Here is a 20,266-nt window from a genome sequence, read left to right on the forward strand (position 1 = left end):
TGCTGTCAGTAGGATTAACTATCAAAAGCATAATTAAATCCATAATGAGGCTTGAACTGTCAGAAAAAAAACCTAAGAAAAAATCAGCCCGAGTTTTGCCATTAAAACTATTCTGACCACACACATTCAGATAAGAATTCATCTTTTACCAGATGTGCCATCATATGTAGCAGATTTCTGAAATTGTGGGTTTGTGTTGTGGTGGGGGATTATAATGGTGACTTGGGAAGCAGTTGGAACATGACTTGGGAGTGGAGATTTCAAAATAAAGAGGTGAGAATGAGGAGAACTGTGTGTGGGTGGTGAAGTTTAGCAAACAATAAATGGCTGAAAAACAAGGAAGGAAACTACCAGACACTGTGTATATTAATTTTGGCATACTGTCCAAACATAGAAGAATGGGGTTTAATAGAGCCAGTATTCTGTCGTGATAAATGGGTCAGATGCAAAGCACCCTTTCTGAAGTCCATTAACATTCCCTCGATTTCTATTTTTTATTCTAGCTTGAGGTTTAAAAGCACTCTGCAGTATCTGTCTGTTGCACCAAGTTTGGAAGATTAATGTTTAACTAAGTGCGTTTTTATGGAGAATGTCTGGCCTGGATTTGAATTTCATCCTTCTAAGTTAATTACTGGCCAAATCTGACCCATATGAAACACCATCCGCTTGTTGCTAATGAAATCCGATACCACGTGTACATGTTAATGAGGTGTGACTTCTGAGAACTTCATTGTGATCAACATGGTCAAAATAAACAATATGTCGCACCAAATTCCTTTTCAGATGTGCTGGACAAGTAAAAGAGATGGAAGCCAAATTGTGGGTTGAGTTTTCTGTTCAGAACTCGAGTTATTGCTCACTGAAACAATTCCAAAGCTGTATGCAGTTCTTCTGTGCTCTTTAGCAGAGGGTGCTGTACATATCCAGTGCTGTTTGCCCTCAGCAGGTTGGACTGTCATGAGGAATTTGTTGGTGTGTGTCTTATTTATGGTGCAAGATGAGCAGTCATCTCCAGATGGAAGCAGAGTTCAGGGGTTGTTAACATGCACACCAGGGTTTCCATCAGGCATACGTCAAGCCTCTTGACATCTACCCAACCTTCTTGACATCTACCCAACCTTCACCCCATCACACAGGCACGAACCAGACCCTCTGTCCATTCCATAGCTAAAACCTACCTAAATCCTATCCAAGCTCTAATCAAACTATACCAATTTGTCCCCAGCCTATCTAAAGTATACTGACATTGCATTCAAACCTCTCTCAGTTTCTACCTAAACTCTAATTAAATCCTGCCCCAAACGGTATCTCAGTTTCTGCTTAAACTCTTGAATTCAGCCCATCATGTATTTCAGGATCTCTCCAAATTCTGGCAAAACGTGAACAAGCATGTCTCTACACCTGTCTCTGGGCAATTCCATGTAAATGTCAACCTCACCATGCAAAAATAAAGCAACATGTAATACATCAAAACCACTCCCAGAGATATCACCTAGGCCTGTATTTTACAGATGTGAATAAGTTGAACCAATTTGTAACCAACCTAATATGTCACTGTCAGTCTTTCTTTCTTATAATGTAAAACCCAAGCTAAAACCAACTTTGATGATGTACAATTCTATATTATTGCCACAAGCCACAGAAATGTATGCTAAAATCCACAAAACAGCAAAACAATAGCCATCCTAAATATTATTTAAGAACTTTGATAGTTTTAACTGATATTTAGAGTTTTTCAAATGGTTATGGTGGTTAAATTGCTGATTTTCTAAACATATGCCATGTCTATTTCAGACGCGTCACATCCATAACGGAATTTCGTCACATCCATAACGCTGACTTTTCCTTCCGAAACTCTGCATGAAATACAAAATATTTTAAACAAAGATTTTTTTAATATTCACCTTGGACCCCTCTATCAAATGGATATCTCCATTTCGACATTAGGTTTACAATTTCACAGAGTTTGATAAAAATGTACAGTCACCCAAGAAAAGTGATACTTTTTCTGTCACATCCATAACGCATCTTTTATTGGCATTTTCTGGCATGCCCTAGATGTACTATGGGAATTGTTCTTGTTCTATCACTTCTCCAGTATGGTACAGCCTTAAAATATGCAACACCTGTTTAAATACTGGGAGACAGTAAAACATGCACTGGGTCATTTGTTGCCATTTTGAGTTCAAGTGTCACGTCCATAACGCTGGAATTGCTCCTCTATTATCCTAAATTCAACCAAACGTGTCTCTCAGCCTCAGCCTAAACACTTTCAAAATTCTTAACTTGACCAAGTCTGTCTCCCAGCATCTTCCCAAATCCTGCCCAAACTCAACTAAGCTTGTCTTTTAGCTTCTGTCAAAGCTCTCCACATATTCTATTTCAACTCATTGGAGTCTGTCCCTCAGACTATCCCCAGATTTTACGCAAACTCTAACAAATCTGTCTAAACTTGACTCAGCTTTACTCAAACTCAGCTAAACCTGTCTGTCTTGGAGTAAACTCTACTCAATATATAACAAGGACTAAACTTGAACAAACCTAGTCTCCAAGCCTCTACCCGAATTCTGTCTCTTAGCCTCTTTCTTAAACTCTACTTAAATTCTAAACTCAGTCATTCCTGTCTTTTAGCTTCCTCCTAAATTCTATCAATACTTGACCAAGTCTGTCTCTTAGCTTTTTACATTATATTACATGACATGGCATTTAGCAGATGCTCTTATCCAGAGCAACGTACAACGAGTGCAAAAGTCAGGTACACGAAGTGCTGAACTTCTAGACAAGAATGTTCTCGTGCTAACTGAGCAAGTGACAGCAATACTTAGTGTAATATTCTGTTGAAGTATCAGTACTCAAACAGCCAAGGAAACAAACCAACCATATACAGTGGTGCTTGAAAGTTTGTGAACCCTTTAGAATTTTCTATACATATTTCTGCATAAATATGATCTAAAACATCAGATTTTCACACAAGTCCTAAAAGTAGATAAAGAGAACCCAGTTAAACAAATGAGACAAAAATATTATACTTGGTCATTTATTTATTGAGGAAAATGATCCAATATTACATATCTGTGAGTGGCAAAAGTATGCGAACCTTTGCTTTCAGTATCTGGTGTGACCCCCTTGTGCAGCAGTAACTGCAGCTAAACGTTTCCGCTAACTGTTGATCAGTCCTGCACACCGGCTTGGAGGAATTTTAGCCCATTTCTCCATACAGAACAGCTTCAACTCTGGGATGTTGGTGGGTTTCCTCACATGAACTGCTCGCTTCAGGTCCTTCCGCAACATTTCTATTGGATTAAGGTCAGGACTTTGACTTGGCCATTCCAAAACATTAACTTTATTCTTCTTTAACCATTCTTTGGTAGAACGACTTGTGTGCTTAGGGTCATTGTCTTGCTGCATGACCCACCTTCTCTTGAGATTCAGTTCATGGACAGATGTCCTGACATTTTCCTTTAGAATTCACTGGTATAATTCAGAATTCATTATTCCCTCAATGATGGCAAGTCATCCTGGCCCAGATGCAGCAAAACAGGCCCAAACCATGATACTACCACCACCATGTTTCACAGATGCTGGTTCTTATGTTGGAATGCAGTGTTTTCCTTTCTCCAAGCATAGCGCTTCTCATTTAAACCAAAAAGTTCTGTTTTGGTCTCATCCGTCCACAAAACATTTTTCCAGTAGCCTTCTGGCTTGTCCACATGATCTTTAGCAAACTGCAGATGAGCAGCAATGTTCTTTTTGGTGAGTAGTGGCTTTCTCCTTGCAACCCTGCCATGCACACCATTGTTGTTCAGTGTTCTCCTGATGGTAGACTCATGAACATTAACATTAGCCAATGTGAGAGAGGCCTTCAGTTGCTTAGAAGTTACCCTGGGGTCCTTTGTGACCTCGCCGACTATTACACGCCTTGCTCTTGGTCTGATCTTTGTCGGTTGACCACTCCTGGGGAGGGTAACAATGGTCTTGAATTTCCTCCATTTGTACACAATCTGTCTGACTGTGGATTGGTGGAGTCCAAACTCTTTAGAGATGGTTTTGTAACCTTTTCCAGCCTGATGAGCATCAAAAACGCTTTTTCTGAGGTCCTCAGAAATCTCCTTTGTTCGTGCCATGATACACTTCCACAAATGTGTGCTGAGAAGATCAGACTTTGATAGATCCCTGTTCTTTAAATAAAACAGGGTGCCCACTCACACCTGATTGTCATCCCACTGATTGAAAACACCTGACTCAAATTTCACTTTCAAATTAACTGCTAATCCTAGAGGATTACATACTTTTGCCACTCACAGATATGTAATATTGAATCATTTTCCTCAATAAATAAATGACCAAGTATAATATTTTTGTCTCATTTGTTTAACTGGGTTCTCTTTATCTACTTTTAGGACTTGTGTGAAAATCTGATGTTGTTTTAGGTCATCTTTATGCAGAAATGTAGAAAATTATAAAGGGTTTACAAACTTTCAAGCACCACTGTAAAGTATAACTAAATAAGTGGTAGTGGCTGTCATCAGCATAGCTTCTGCTCAAACTCTTTGTAATCAAGTCTCAGGCTGTCCCCAAGTTCTACCCAAACCTGATCAAATCTGTTTCTTTGGATCTGCCAAAAGTCCTGCCAATTTCTGCTTAAATTCAGCAGTCTTCTCAGGCTCCTCCTAAACCCTACTCAAACACAACCAAACCTGCCTTTTTGCCTTCACCTAAATTCTACTCAAATTCAGCACAAACTTGACCAGGCATTTTTTTTTTAGCCAACTTTACTCATTCAACCCAAACTTGGCCAAGCCTATAACTCAACCTCTCCTGAAACTCTACTCAATTTCAACTCAAACTCAGTCAAAACTGTCTCTCTCTTTAGCCTCCATACTCAAATTCAGCCCAAACTTCACCAAGCCTGTCTTGTAGCCAATTCCTTGTAGCCAATCCGTTTAGTCTGTTTCCAGTTAAGAGTACGCTGTGCGCATTTTGCCTGCCGCTTCTCACCGGAGCTTTTTATTTTTCTCTCCCCCCATCTTGTTGTTTTTCTTTTTATGATCGTATGATTTGATGTTTGTTCTTTGTTTGAATGTTCTTTGTTTGGATGTTTTGTCTGCCGGTTGTGGCATAACTCCGGACCCAGTTTTGGGTGTTGGTTTCCTTCAGGCCTTGCTACACCGTGGGTGATGTCTATGCTCCTCACTATGGACTGCAGTGAGCTTGTTGCTGTTTTTAACATCGTGGTTGTCCAGCACTCTGTGCTGCGGTGCTTCTGTGCTTGATGTGGTGTTCCGAGCGATTTTGCCCGGTGGCGTTGCAGTGGCTGTGCCTGTGGTTTGGTATGTACCAGATCTCTGTATGGCGGTGCTTCTATGCTCAGTTTGCGGATCCATGGCGCGGTGTTCTGGGCAATGTTGCCCGGTGGCGTCGTGGCAACTGTGCAGGCAGTGTGGGACATACGTTCATGTGCCTTTTGGTGGGACTGTGGGTAGCTATGCCACTGGAATTACATTCTGACCCTCTTTTGGTGGCCGCTTTTTTTTTTTTTGGTTATGGTAAAGCAGTGGCGGCTGGTAGTCTTTCAAACAGGGGAGGCTGGTCGGTTACGATATTTCCAGATTTTAAAAGAAAAAACATCAATTTTGCCCATACTCTTGCCTCTGATCTGGCTGATTGTTGGCAGCATCACAAACTGTGAAATAACAGGTTCTTTTGGCCCATTAGCCTACTGTCCAATATACATGATGGTGGTGTTGGGGGGAGGGGTATATTTTAACATTTTATATTTTAAAATTGTGGCATGTTTAAAAATTGATCATTATTGAAAGCAGCTCTTTGTCAGGAACCTCAGCAGTAGAGCTGGGTGCCACACATTTCATTCAATGACACTTTCCCTATATTTTACTTATTTTGACTGAGAAATGTTTTATTGACAATTTTGATAACCCTTCACTTTTAATCCAGGTCTGTAGTGTGAAATGTTCTCGGCTGTGTTTTTGTTTAAAAATGTTTTCCAAATTGTAGCTGTGTTTAATTCATATCCAGAAAAATATATATTCCAATATAATATACTCAGCATAAACATTTTAAATAGATTCTATATGTTTGGTCCATCCATGACATATTACTAAAGTAGCCTATTTACTGTTGTTGATGTGGGTCACTTGCTGTTAGCCAATTCACTTTCTCATACCAGGAGAGCTGAAAGGAACGAGTATTATTCCCTACCTTTTTCACCAAGTCAATTTGAGGCGTTGGTCTACCCTGCTCTTTAATTTTAATTTTTTCCTCGAAAGGAAGACTGGCAAATGGCTTCACCAAAATTAAATCAGCAATGCTTGGCATCCGTGCGCAGCTTTCTTGCTAGCTGACTAGCCCCCTCAAGTTCAAGTTCAGTCACTCAAATAAACGAAATTTCTGGAACTAAGATAGCAAACTTGACAACACTATATTTACACTTTATTTACAATGAAAATATATACAAACTAAAAAAAGCTGGTAGAAACTGTATGTAATGAATGAAATCGAAATGTAAGCTGATCTCTTACAATACAGCACAGCACTTGCGAATCCGCATGGGACTGAACTGAAATTCACCGCTGCCTGTCTATATTTGAAACGAGCTGTCAATCAAAGAAAATATCCGGCCGCTTTCACCAATCACCAGTCTCCTCGCGGAAACTGCCATGTCCCTCCCATGTGAGGCTGGGAGTCCGTAGGCGGGCATTTTCGCAGTATTTGTCCAATAACCGTCTTGCATTTTGAGATTGAAAAGCGCATCGCTCCCAAATGCCATTGAAGTCCACTGAGGCTGGGAGTCCGTGGGACTCCGTGGGCGGGCATTTTCGCAGTATTTGTCCAATAATCGTCTTGTATTTTGATATTGAAAAGCGCATCACTCCCAAATGCCATTGAAGTCCACTGAGGCTGGGAGTCCGTGGGACTCCATGGGCGGGCATTTTTGCAGTATTTGTCCAATAATCGTCTTGTATTTTGATATTGAAAAGCGCAGAGTTCCCAAATGCCATTGAAGTCCACTGAGGCTGGGCTGCATCGCGCTGTCACGAGGGGGAAAAACTCACGCACACATTAAAGTTATAAGGGAATGATTTCGCACTGTAGTGGGTTGAGCACATATATTTCTATGATTCTGGATCTGAAATAGCAATGTTATAAGGTCGGCTATAACATAAGCCTAGCGCAATTCATCCTACACGATGTTCGTCATTTTTAGAGGAGGCTGAGCCTCCCTCATTGTCTTAGAGCAATCGCCCGTGTGGTAAAGCAACATTGGGTGTGAGAAAGGCGCTATATAAGTTGAACTTATTATTATAAAGCTCAAACAAGCTGGTCTGTCAGCCTCTGCCTAAACTCTACTCAAATTCTACCTGAACTCAACCAAATCTTACTGAAATTCAGCACAAATATAACTAAACCTGTCTCTCAGCTTCTAGCTAAACCCTATCTAAAATTTTCAGTGTTTCTAAGTGGGCCAGGTGAAGCTGGAAATTGTAATTCACATTAATCTTCTGGACAGGGAAATGAACAAATATCGATTATACACAAGTGATTTTTCCAGACTTATTTGGTTCAGCAGAAAAAATATATATAAAAATGTCCGGCCCTATTGCCAGGCAGTCCAGTTTAACAGTTACTGCAAGTGTGTTATGATGTCCATGTGTTATCAACATATTTCAGATAGTGTTATCTTTATCCTCGTTCCTTCTTAACCTTTATGAACATTCATTATGACACTCTTCACAGCAAAATGATGGAAATCAATACTGAAATTGACAGACCCAGCTGAAAATTGGCTGACGAAATGCCTGTTTAATCTTATCTGCTCTAGGCATGCTGTTTTGCCTCTTGTCTGTGTGGTTCAATATCTATTTTTTTTAATCCACAGTCATGTCGAGTTGTGGCTATAGAAGTTACTTTTGTTATTTTCTGACTTCCAAAGGACTAGGTTCTGTATTTCTTGGTAGGTTGTAACTCTCAGTGAGCCAGCTAGTTTTGCAAACCATTTGGAGGAGTTTTTTGTTGTTGTTTTGCTCGAAAATCCATTTTTGTAGGATTGATTGCTGTATCGGGTTGAGAGAACGCATCTCCAATTTTCCACAATTACTGCATACCTTCATTTGATGTTCCAATGTCAGACAGAACTTTCATTTCTATCTTCACTAGTAGCTGCCCAAAGCCCACTCGACACCTCAAAAACACTCTCGTCTGCTCATCTAGTGCATGCTCAAGCGTTTCTCTTAATTTTCCACCAGTCTGAAGCTGAACACGGCCTCGTGGCTGCCACTGCACTACTGCAAATATCCATCGCCACTTCTGTTTGTCAGAACACAGGCACATGAAGGACATTTCTTCTCATGGTCTGAGATCTCATACTATTCACTGTGCAACACAGCACCTAACACTTCTGACAAGAAAAGCAATTTTGATCAGACTTCAGAGCAGCACTGCTCATCTCGACTGGCATTTTGCTTTTTTCTTATTAGAACAATAATACCTTTAGATCCAACTCTTGTTCTAGTGAGACGGTTTGTGATTTTGGCCTTTGCGCATAGGTTATTATAGAACGCTGTGATTTGCTAATGTTTGGAAATGGATTATACAGCCTTCCAAACACTGACTCATGATTAGCATATAAAACTGCCAGTGTGTTTAATCTAATGCCAAAAAAAAAAAAATCATCTTTTAAAAAGCCCTGCGTGAATGTTTACAGAAATCTGAGTCTGTATTAATGCGTACATTTGTATAAGCAGTATTTTAATGTCTAATCAATTTATTATTAACAAAATAAATAAACTAGAATTTTGCTCCCTGTCTCACTGAAATATTTGCCTTTACTGAGAAACTACACAAAATTTGCTTGTAATGGAATTCTAAGCACAGTTTAAAACTAAAAAAAAATTGACACTTTAATAATAAAGTTCTTAGGCAGTCTGAATTTAACATCTAATTTGGATTTAGGTTTAGTCTAAATATTTTGGTAGTTTTCATCATATTTTGTCAGTCGTTCATTGTTTGTTGGCAAAAAATCTCATCTCATTATCTCTAGCCGCTTTATCCTTCTACAGGGTCGCAGGCAAGCTGGAGCCTATCCCAGCTGACTACGGGTGAAAGGCGGGGTACACCCTGGACAAGTCGCCAGGTCATCACAGGGCTGACACATAGACACAGACAACCATTCACACTCACATTCACACCTACGGTCAATTTAGAGTCACCAGTTAACCTAACCTGCATGTCTTTGGACTGTGGGGGAAACCGGAGCACCCGGAGGAAACCCACGCGGACACGGGGAGAACATGCAAACTCCGCACAGAAAGGCCCTCGCCGGCCACGGGGCTCGAACCCAGGACCTTCTTGCTCTGAGGCGACAGCGCTAACCACTACACCACCGTGCCGCCCCCACAAAGTTTCAGTGAGAATTAAACATTTTATTCTTTTCTTTCTTCAGTATGTTCAATTTAATTTTATAAACACAAATGCAGTCATTCTTAGATGAGATAACACTTCGTTTTAGAAATATACATTGCTCTTATAGGCTTACTAGAACAAGAGTTGGATCTAATCTAGTAATTACTAGATTATTATTATTATTATTATTATTATTATTATTATTATTATCTCATCCGACCAACAGGTAACGAGTTTATGCCATCATGTGATGTCTGTTGTCTGTCTGGTGTCGTCCACATTTCACGAAAATCGCTTCTTCTGTCTCAGTTCTTCACCAAGTTTTATTCTTTTTGGCAGGAAGGTAGGTCTGCCTGGGGTGCATATGGCTTCTACACAAATTTGCATAATTGCAATTAATATTAATAATGACGATATGGAGTAATTAAGCCCTAATGAGCAGTTTCGACACAAATTGCTTCTTCTCCCTCAAATCTTCCCCAATTTTAATTCTTTCTGGCATGAAGGTAGGGGTACCTAGGGTGCATAGAACTTCTACCCAGATTTGCTTAATCACAATTATTAATGAAGTTATGGACCTATTAAGCCTTAATGAGCAGTTCAACAAAAATTGCTTCTTCTCAGTCAATTCCTCGTCGTTTTGGATTCTTTCTGGCAAATAGGTCGGTATTCCTAGGGTGTATATCGCTTCTATATATAGCTTGTATATAGTGTATATACAGTGCTGAGCGTAAATGAGTACACCCCCTTTGAAAAGTAACATTTTAAACAATATCTCAGTGAACACAAACAATTTCCAAAATGTTGACAAGACAAAGTTTAATATAACATCTGTTTAACTTATAATGGGAAAGTAAGATTAATAATGTAACTTAGATTACACATTTTTCAGTTTTACTCAAATTAGGGTGGTGCAAAAATGAGTACACCCCACAACAAAAACTACTACATCTAGTACTTTGTATGGACTCCATTATTTTTAATGACAGCACCAAGTCTTCTAGGCATGGAATGAACAAGTTGGTGACATTTTGCAACATCAGTCTTTTTCCATTCTTCAACAATGACCTCTTTTTAGTGACTGGATGCTGGATGGAGAGTGATGCTCAACTTGTCTCTTCAGAATTCCCCATAGGTGTTCGATTGGGTTCAGATCAGGAGACATACTTGGCCACTGAATCACTTTCACCCTGTTCTTCTTCAGAAATCCAACAGTGGCCTTAGACGTGTGTTTAGTCATGTTGGAAAAGTGCACGACGACCAAGGGCACGGAGTGATGGTAGCATCTTCTCTTTCAGTATAGAGCAATACATCTGTGAATTCATGATGCCATCAATGAAATGCAGCTCCCCGACACCAGCAGCACTCATGCAGCCCCACATAAAGACACTGCCACCACCATGTTTCACTGTAGGCACCATGCATTTTTCTTTGTATTCCTCACCTTTGCGACGCCATACAGTTTTGAAGCCATCAGTTCCAAAAACATTTATCTTGGTCTCATCACTCCAGAGTATAGAGTCCCAGTAGTCTTCATCTTTGTCAGCATGGGCCCTGGCAAACTGTAGGCGGGCTTTTTTGTGCCTGGGCTTTAGGAGAGGCTTCTTTTGTGGACGGCATCCATGCATGCCATTCCTCTGCAGTGTACGCCGTATTGTGTCACGGGAAATAGTCACCCCAGTTTGGCTTTCTACTTCTTTAGATAACCGCAGTGAACTTGCATGCTGATTTTCTTCAACCCTTCTCATCAGAAGACGCTCCTGTCGAGGTGCTAACTTCCGTGGATGACCTGGATGTCTCTGTGAGATGGTTGCAGTTCCATCTTTCTTAAAGTTTTGTACCACTTTCGCGACAGTATTCTGACTGATAAGTAAAGCTTTGCTGATCTTCTTGTAGCCTTCACCTTTGTGGTAGAAAGAAATTATTTTCTTTGGGGAATTCTGAAGAGACAAGTTGAGCATCACTCTCCATCCAGCATCCAGTCACTAAAAGAGGTCATTGTTGAAGAACGGAAAAAGATTGATGTTGCAAAATGTCGCCAACTTGTTCATTCCATGCCTAGAAGACTTGGTGCTGTCATTAAAAATCATGGAGGCCATACAAAGTACTAGATGTAGTAGTTTTTGTTGTGGGGTGTACTCATTTTTGCACCACCCTAATTTGAGTAAAACTGAAAAATGTGTAATCTAAGTTATATTATTAACCTTACTTTCCCGTTATAAGTTAAACAGATGTTATATTAAACTTTGTCTCGTCAACATTTTGGAAATTGTGTTCATTGAGATATTGTTTAAAATGTTACTTTTCAAAGGGGGTGCACTCATTTACGCTCAGCACTGTAGCTTGCATCATTTATTGCGCAACGTGGTCCACTTTAGATCGTTTCTTCTGGACTAAACGAGGCTGGAGCGAGCTACACCGTCATTGACTGTCTCATTATTATTATTATTAGTAGTAGTAGTAGTAGTTTGGCTAAATGAAGCTGTCCAGTGCCTCAAACTATAAACCAACTACAGCATGAATCAGCTCCTCCAAACGGAAATGCAATAATTTAATAATGTTTCTCTAATGATACACTTAATAAAAGCAAATTACACTCACCGGCCACTTTAATAGGAACTTTTTGTTGATTCTAAGATTCCTGTTCTTGGCTGGCGGGACTGGAACCCAGTGTGCTCTTGTGCTGTTGCATGCTGAGGTGCTTTTCTGCTCACCACGGTTGTAAAGAGTTGCTACAAGTTATTATATCCTTCCTGGCAGCCCAAACCAATCTGGCCATTTTCCTCTGAGCTCTCTTCTCAACAAGATGTTTGTTTCCACCCACAGAACTGTCGCTCGCTCACTCGATGGTTTTTGTTTTTCGCACCATTCTGTCTGTGTAAACTCTAGAGACTGTTGTGTGTGTGAAACCCCAGGAGATCAGCAGTTTCTGAAATACTCAAACCAGTCCATCTGGCTCAAACCAACAGCCATGCCACAGTGAAAGTCACACTTTGAGATCACAATTTCTCCCTTTCTGATGTTTGAAGACGTGAACGCTAACTGAAGCTCTTGATTTGTATCTGTATGATTTGGTGCATTGTGCTGCTGTCAAGGGATCGGCTGATTACAGAACTGCATCAGACAGCAGGTGGACATACGGGTGTTCCTAATAAAGTTGACAGTGAGTGTGATTTCAGCAGGGTGCCATCAAGTATGTTAATTCTAGCTTGCTACCTAATATTTGTTTCAATCTCAGAAGACAGACACTACAAAAAAAAAACCAGGTTCTTCTTTTAATTCATAAAACAAGTAGTCAAAAAGGTTAATAATGTTACCAGACGGGCGGCACGGTGGTGTAGTGGTTAGCGTTGTCGCCTCACAGCAAGAAGGTCCGGGTTCGAGCCCCGTGGCCGGCAAGGGCCTTTCTGTGCGGAGTTTGCATGTTCTCCCCGTGTCTGCGTGGGTTTCCTCCGGGTGCTCCGGTTTCCCCCACAGTCCAAAGACATGCAGGTTAGGTTAACTGGTGACTCTAAATTGAGCGTAGGTGTGAATGTGAGTGTGAATGGTTGTCTGTGTCTATGTGTCAGCCCTGTGATGACCTGGCGACTTGTCCAGGGTGTACCCCGCCTTTCACCCGTAGTCAGCTGGGATAGGCTCCAGCTTGCCTGCGACCCTGTAGGACAGGATAAAGCGACTAGAGATAATGAGATGAGATGAAATGTTACCAGACAAGTAAGAAGAAACAGATAGAGATTACCGAGTTTTCATCTTGACATCCTGAATCAATGCCCTTATACAGTATGTGTTGAGGTACTGTCTGAGCACTTGGGGTGGAGACATGAAGAATTTCTCATGTCACATAAAATGATGTTTATTGACTGAATTTAAGGATGAAAAAGATGCATGTCCTTTACACTAATGCTACAGTGTCACACTGATGGCCAGGAGTTTATTTAGAGTGACAGTGTAATTGCTGTGAGTTTCAGGATTCAAACATGCAGTCATATATCAAGGCAATGCATCTATTAAGGCTTTCTTATGCTTCATTATCCTCATTTATACAATAGCGCTACTGTATTCTCAATTCCGAATTGTCAGAAAGGGTCCATTTTTGTGTTAATTTCAAGAGAGGCCAGTGAGGGAATGACTGTTTATAGCTGCTGTAACATAAGTGATAACAGGAAGTATTTTTTTTTGTAGTCATTTCACAACATTAAATGTTGCTCTAAATGGATAAAAAGTATGAAAAGTCATTGTTAGTACAACCCCAGTTCCAAAAAAGTTGGGACACCTTGCAAACTGTAAATAAAAACAATGTGATAATTTACAAATCATGGAAACCCTATATTTCATTGAAAATAGTACAAAAGCACCATATCAAATGTTGAAACTGAGAAATTGTATTGTTTTTTTTTAAATATATGCTCATTTTGAATTTGATGTCAGTAACATTTCAAAAAAGTTAGGACAGGGGCGTGTTTACCACTGTGTTGCATCACCTCTACTTTTAACAACACACTGTAAACGTTTGGGAACTCAGGAGACCAATTGCTGTAGTTTTGAAAGAGAAATGTTGTCCCATTCTTGCCTGATATACGATTTCAGTTGCTCAACAGTTCAGGGTCTCCTGTGTCCTATTTTGCGCTTTATAATGCACTAACTGTTTTAAATGTGAGACAGGTCTGGACTGCAGGCAGGCCAGTTTAGCACCTGGACTCTTTTACTACAGAGCCATGCAGTTTTAATATGTGCAGAAAGCAGTTTGGCATCATCTTGCTGAAAGAAAGAAGGCCTTCCCTGAAAAAGATTTTGTCTTTTTCAAAATCTCAGGCCCAGAGAAGGTGGCGGTGTTTCTGGATATTGTTTATATCTGGTTTTAACTTGCATTTGTGGATGCAGTAATGAACTGTTTTCACAGATGATGGTTTTCTGAAGTGTTCCTGAGCCCATGCAGTGATTTCCACTACAGACACGTGTCTGCTTTTAATGCAGTGTCTCCTGAGGGCCTGACGATCATAAGCATCCAATGTCAGTTTTCAGCCTTGTTTCTTGCATACAGAGATTTCTCCAGATTCTCTGGATCTTTTAATGATATTATGTACCATAGATGATGTGATCCCCAAATTCTTTGCAGTTTTACATTGAGGAACGTTATTCTTAAATTGTTGCACTGTTTGCCCACGCAGTCTTTCACAGAGTAGTGAACCCCTCCCCATCTTTACTTCTGAGAGACTCTGCCTCTCTGGGATGCTCTTTTTATACCCAATCATGTTACTGACCTGTTGCCAATAACCAAATTAATTTTTTTGGGTTTTCTTTGTTTGTTTGTTTGTTTGCATTACACAACTTTTTCAGTCTTTTTTTGCCCACCGTCTCAACTTTTCTGAAATGTGTTGCTGACATCAAATTCAAAATGAGTGTTTCTTTTTCAAAAACTATAACAATTTCTCAGTTTCAACATTTGATATGTTGTTGTCTTTGTACTATTTGTACTATTTTCAATGAAATACAGGGTTTCCATGATTTTCAAATCTTAACATTCTGTTGTTATTTATGTTTTACACAGTGACCCAACTTTTTTTGGAATTGGGGTTGTATTTGCAAGTGCTGTATTGGGGGTATAAGGGGAATAAAACACTTCAAGAACGTTATAAGCTTCTGGGTAGTCATCGTTGCTCTGCTTCATGCTGGACAGCATGACAGCACCCCATCATTTACTTTGATGGTTAAATGTTGTGTCTTCAACTGTGTAGTCTGTCAGACAAGCAGGCGAGTTTTGAAAAAAAGCAAATAGAAATGAAATTGCAGCTTTTTTTAAAATCAGTCAAATCTTTCTGAACAATTTCTTACTTGTCATTCATTTTGATGGATGCCGCTGTTTGTCTCATTTCCATATGCGTGTGGCTGTCGGGGTGCATACTGATGCCGAGTGAGGGTGGTGATTGTCATTTCTTAGTCATTACAGCCAGATGTGTGTGCAGAGAAACCATCCTCCATGTGCTCCTGATAAGATGTGTCATTGTGCGGACATTTCAGTGCTTAAACAGTCTGTAAGCCATTTCTGTTGCCGAGTAGCTGTGTTATAAAAAGACTTGTCTGATTTCAGATAGTGGGGTGCTTGCAATACCATTTCTACAGGTACTGAACAGTTCATCTTTTTATTTAAGATAGTGACTACTTACCATAAGTGCTTGTTGTAGAGCTAGTATACTTGTCAGGTAGGCTTGATTGTTGATAGGGTGCATGCTTATAACGTGTGTAGGTAATATCTATGTGAGGAAGAAGCACAATGTAAGAAAATCATGCAGATACATGTCAGGAAATTCCGAATCTGAGACTACAGTGGGAGAAACTGGACAGTGGATTATTGGGAAAAGACCAGGCGAGCTGTCCAGTTTTAATGAACCTGTACACACTGTAACCTCGGGTTCCTGTTTTTGGCCAACAGGAGTAAAACCCACTGTGGTCTCCTGGTGCTGTCACATGTCCTCCTCAAAGTTTTGAGATTGTTTTCTACTCAACACGGATGTAAAGAGTGGCTATTTGGGTTACTCAAGCCCGTATAGCGAGTATCCTCTGACCTCTCTCATCAACAAGGCATGTCCACCTGTAGAATTGTTGCTCAGTGAATGGTTTTTTTTTGTTTTTCGCACCATACTGAGACTGCTTTGTGTAAAAATCCCAGATGATCTGAATATCAGTTTCTAAAATCCTCAAAACAGCCCATCTGGTACCAACAAGCATGCCATGGTGATGATTTATTTATTTATTGCATTTTGATGCATTGCACTGCTGGCGTAAGTGGATAAGTGGATGAATTATCAGGTGTGCAGATATTTAACAGTTATTCCACGAAATCGAGTCGTACATGAGCTGATAGCCGACGAGGTGCCATGTACGACGAGATTGAGTGGGATAACTGTTTTATTATATCCACATTCACTGGATTTTGAGAAACAGTGCATTTTTATTTTTTGCAAATTCGATAAATACAAACTTTTATACAAAATGTTCAAAATCATTTCCGCTTTGAATGTAAACAAACCGGCAAAATGACAATAGCTATGTGTGAAAAATGCTATAATAATAATTCTTGAAAAGTTAAAAAATAAAAGATACGTTCTTACCATCAAATACTTTAATTCCATGTTTTGTTACTTTTTTGTGTTTTGGGGGGTTTTGTCTTTGACTAGAGTTTTTATTTCATCCTCGGTTGGTTCAGCAACATGCTCCGCCAGTTTGTTTTTCTCTACTCGCGGTATATGAGCTGATAGCCTAGTAGTAGAGTAGCCAATCAGAGCGCATATCCAGTGAATGTGGGTAGAATAATTCCTCTTATATAATTGGTAAGTTTATATTAACCAGAGTTATTTTACTGATCATTTATAGTAGGGGGCGGCACGGTGGTGTAGTGGTTAGCGCTGTCGCCTCACAGCAAGAAGGTCCGGGTTCGAGCCCCGTGGCCGGCGAGGGCCTTTCTGTGCGGAGTTTGCATGTTCTCCCCGTGTCTGCGTGGGTTTCCTCCAGGTGCTCCGGTTTCCCCCACAGTCCAAAGACATGCAGGTTAGGTTAACTGGTGACTCTAAATTGACCGTAGGTGTGAATGTGAGTGTGAATGGTTGTCTGTGTCTATGTGTCAGCCCTGTGATGACCTGGTGACTTGTCCAGGGTGTACCCCGCCTTTCGCCCATAGTCAGCTGGGATAGGCTCCAGCTTGCCTGCGACCCTGTAGAACAGGATAAAGCGGCTAGAGATAATGAGATGAGATTTATAGTAGATAAAAGGTCATCTTCCCTATGTGAGAATAATCCCATTATTTAATTCAGTGAAGAAAAGGAACTAGGTGGTCAACTTGTATTTTTGAACATGCTCTATTACTGAGCGTTTGTTGTGACAGTTCTGTCCTCTGTCTTGAAAATATTTATCAAACCCCTGTGAAGGGAGCAGAGTTATAGGATTGCTGTCATCAAGATTAATACTGCCTTCAAATTTGACCAAATATGGTAATTTAGAAACCGACAGCAGTGATTTTTCTCCTGATTAAATGGCCAGGTCTCGCCCCATGATATTTAAAACATTTGAGAGCTATCAGTATAGACAGTATAATCACATTTTTATTTTTTTTTAAGTGCATAAAGTGTGAAGCTAATTTTTTTTTGACGTATTTCAGTAAACATACTGTTCAAACATACAACTGCAAAGTTTTAAATGACAGCAATAAAAATTGACGGTTTTATGGGGCAAAGAAGTTTTGTGGCTTTACTAAAAATTGTCCGTTCAGAACTCGCGGCTAAAACATATCATATAACACCACCATGACATCACGTTGGTTGCAAACTTACTATCACACATCACGTTGCATTATGGCGGACAGTAAATGCAAAAAAAAAAAAAGAGGAGGTCGATATTGTTGTCACCAGAACACCAAATCATGAGAGTTGTATCAACCTAACTTTTACTCCTGGTATAAGCAGGCATCATTTCCCATCCAATCCGGCTTTGAGATGAAAATGGATCAAATTTATGCAGCTGCATCGCCTGGACTTTCGTGAACATCTGAGCAAATATACTTCACTATGCTCAGTGCATTTCAAATATGGCTGTTATGAAAGAAGGTATTCTGCCTTACCGGTTGGTGAAAATAAACTACATGCCGTCCTGCGAAAATGGTTCATACCAACCAAAGACTCAGCTATGATAAAACCACCACAAATCAGCAGTGAACGCCAAAAAAACACAATTACGTTTATACACCAAAATGTTATGTTTTATGTCAATAGCGAGTGAACAGTCTGCATTGTTTGATTTATCGTTCTTACTGTTCGTTTTAGAGACAAGACTGGTGGCATCACAATGTTCACATTTGCACCTACAGTATATGTATACAGTATGTTATATTAATCACATTTTCAGTGAACAGTCAGCTATACAGTGGGGCAAAAAAGTATTTAGTCACCAATTGTGCAAGTTCTCCCACTTAAAAAGATGAGAGAGGCCTGTAATTTTCATCATAGGTATACCTCAACTATGAGAGACAAAATGAGAAAAAAAAATCCAGAAAATCACATTGTCTGATTTTTAAAGAATTTATTTGCAAATTATGGTGGAAAATAAGTATTTGGTCAATAACAAAAGTTCATCTCAATACTTTGTTATATACCCTTTGTTGGCAATGACAGAGGTCAAACGTTTTCTGTAAGTCTTCACAAGGTTTTCACACACTCTTGCTGGTATTTTGGCCCATTCCTCCATGCAGATCTCCTCTAGAGCAGTGATGTTTTGGGGCTGTTGCTGGGCAACACGGACTTTCAACTCCCTCCAAAGATTTTCTATGGGGTTGAGATCTGGAGACTGGCTAGGCCACTCCAGGACCTTGAAATGCTTCTTACGAAGCCACTCCTTCGTTGCCCGGGCAGTGTGTTTGGGATCATTGTCATGCTGAAAGACCCAACCACGTTTCATCTTCAATGCCCTTGCTGATGGAAGGAGGTTTTCACTCAAAATCTCACGATACATGGCCCCATTCATTCTTTCCTTTACACGGATCAGTCGTCCTGGTCCCTTTGCAGAAAAACAGCCCCAAAGCATGATGTTTCCACCCCCATGCTTCACAGTAGGTATGGTGTTCTTTGGATGCAACTCACCATTCTTTCTCCTCCAAACACGACAAGTTGAGTTTTTACCAAAAAGTTCTATTTTGGTTTCATCTGACCATATGACATCCTCTTCTGGATCATCCAAATGCTCTCTAGCAAACTTCAGACGGGCCCGGACATATACTGGCTTAAGCAGGGGGACACGTCTGGCACTGCAGGATTTGAGTCCCTGGTGGTGTAGTGTGTTACTGATGGTAGCCTTTGTTACTTTGGTCCCAGCTCTCTGCAGGTCATTCACTAGGTCCCCCCATGTGGTTCTGGGATTTTTGCTCACCGTTCTTGTGATCATTTTGACCCCACAGGGTGAGATCTTGCGTGGAGCCCCAGATCAAGGGAGATTATCAGTGGTCTTGTATGTCTTCCATTTTCTAATAATTGCTCCCACAGTTGATTTCTTCACACCAAGCTGCTTACCTATTGCAGATTCAGTCTTCCCAGCCTGGTGCAGGTCTACAATTTTGTTTCTGGTGTCCTTTGACAGCTCTTTGGTCTTGGCCATAGTGGAGTTTGGAGTGTGACTGTTTGAGGTTGTGGACAGGTGTCTTTTATACTGATAACGAGTTCAAACAGGTGCCATTAATACAGGTAACGAGTGGAGGACAGAGGAGCCTCTTAAAGAAGAAGTTACAGGTCTGTGAGAGCCAGAAATCTTGCTTGTTTGTAGGTGACCAAATACTTATTTTACCAAGGAATTTACCAATTAATTCATTAAAAATCCTACAATGTGATTTCCTGGATTCTTTCCCCCCATTCTGTCTCTCATAGTTGAAGTGTACCTATGATGAAAATTACAGGCCTCTCTCATCTTTTTAAGTGGGAGAACTTGCACAATTGGTGGCTGACTAAATACTTTTTTGCCCCACTGTATTTTGAATTTAAAAGGTATAGCTCTTTGTCATATCACAGCACTGATGTCTATATAGAGATCAGTCCATCACAGTCATACAAATGGTGCTGCATACAACACACACCTTTGTTTTGTTTTCCTTCAAGAACGGAAACTTACCAAGCCTCAACTGCTACCGTTCTTTCATAACATGCTTCTTATACTGTTTGAGTAAGACGTCAATACCAGCTTGTTCATCCATATTGTTGTCTTGGTCTTGCTCATCGTTGTCTTAATAATAAATAATAATAAGTTAAATTTATATAGCGCCTTTCTCAATACCCAAGGTTGCTTTACAATTATAAGGAAAGGGAGGGGAAAG

At 40.2% G+C, this 20,266-nt stretch overlaps 1 protein-coding gene across 1 annotated transcript in view; it reads left to right on the forward strand.

Annotated features, from left to right (window-relative positions):
* Nucleotides 1-20,266, forward strand: part of tbck (TBC1 domain containing kinase) — a 297,287-nt gene that overhangs the window by 261,459 nt on the left and 15,562 nt on the right. The window lies entirely within an intron of this gene.

The sequence above is a fragment of the Neoarius graeffei genome, chromosome 7 (assembly GCF_027579695.1).
Source record: "Neoarius graeffei isolate fNeoGra1 chromosome 7, fNeoGra1.pri, whole genome shotgun sequence".
NCBI classification, from domain to species: domain Eukaryota; kingdom Metazoa; phylum Chordata; class Actinopteri; order Siluriformes; family Ariidae; genus Neoarius; species Neoarius graeffei.